General features: G+C 43.6%; 1 non-coding gene across 1 annotated transcript; it reads right to left on the reverse strand.

Annotated features, from left to right (window-relative positions):
- Positions 1-733: 733 nt before the first annotated feature.
- On the reverse strand, positions 734-826 carry trnay-gua (transfer RNA tyrosine (anticodon GUA)). Its single transcript has 2 exons — positions 790-826; positions 734-769 (listed from the first exon to the last, which is right to left on the reverse strand). It is a non-coding gene; the product is annotated as a tRNA-Tyr (tRNA).
- Between the last annotated feature and the right edge of the window lie 423 nt (positions 827-1,249).

A 1,249-nucleotide genomic window follows, 5' to 3' on the forward strand; every position in this document is an offset into this window, starting at 1 on the left:
GCTGAGCGTCCGATGGGCGGGACAAAGCCCAGCATTTATCCAATGACCGTCTAGTTTCGCTGCAGTGGAACAACCCACTCTCTGCTTCCCCATTGAAGTCAGGAGACGCTCGGCATCTACACTGTGTAAAGCACTGTGGCGCTGCGGGGATGAATGAGGAGGAAGTCGTGGCGGTTACCTGTGATAAGTAGCTGATTCTGAACAAAAGATGAACATGTTCTAGCGCATATTTAGTCAATGAAATGTACACACAACAGTTCATATTTGACCACTTATTTTGTTGACATTTTAGCAGTCTTAGAGCAATCGCCACTGATCAGGACCCTAATCTCTGTAACTGCTCCGCCCACAAAAGCCTCCTCCTTCGAGCCGGCGACCTAAGGATGTCAGCACTGCTCTGCTCTCCTACAGTCCTCCGCTCTACCAACTGAGCTATCGAAGGTATATCAACCTGTTTGTGTGCTGCCGAAAAAGAAACATTATTGTTAAAGATGACCGCAACAATATATGTTGTGTAATGGTAAAGTTGTAAGCATGAACATCTCTACAAATTCTTGGTACTTAATCAGCAATATACCTGCAGCTGGACTAGAAAGGCTGAAATTTCAGTTTCTGGAAATGATTTACAGAGAGCTGACTGCCACCGTAGAAATGCTCTGTATGAGGGATGTATCAGCTTGTTTTTACTTTATCTATTGGACAGTTATTCTCTGTAACACCTATAAAAGCCTCCTCCTTCGAGCCGGAGTTGAACCAGCGACCTAAGGATGTCAGCATCACTCTGCTCTCCTACAGTCCTCCGCTCTACCAACTGAGCTATCGAAGGTATACTCCTCCACTTTTATACTGCTGAACAATCCACTTTTTGTTAAAGGTGACAGTAATAGTATACATTATATGTCAACGTTAAAGTTTTTACACCTTTTACTGTTGTGAAGCAACTTCACAAAAAGTTCATACAACTGTAAACTAGTCGCCAGGTGGACTCACTGGCCTGTTCACACCTGGCATTAACATCTGTCTCGGATGACCCCATCACCAGGGTAAATAATTGCACTGCCCACAGTTTTGTAATGAAATAAGGTTTTAAATATTTGAAACAGTAAAATACTTTTGGTTCATTATGAAACTGGCAGGACTAATCAGACTGGTTAGTTAGTAGCTGGTCCTTCAGTGTGGCCCAGGATGCATTTGCCTTCACACTGCTAAAACAGTGTGAAGCCGACCACTTCCTAATATGGTCTGAATG

The sequence above is a fragment of the Seriola lalandi genome, unplaced genomic scaffold, assembly GCF_002814215.2.
Source record: "Seriola lalandi dorsalis isolate HSWRI2012SDOR001 ecotype SW California unplaced genomic scaffold, Sedor1 jcf7180002054736, whole genome shotgun sequence".
In the NCBI taxonomy this organism is placed as follows: domain Eukaryota; kingdom Metazoa; phylum Chordata; class Actinopteri; order Carangiformes; family Carangidae; genus Seriola; species Seriola lalandi.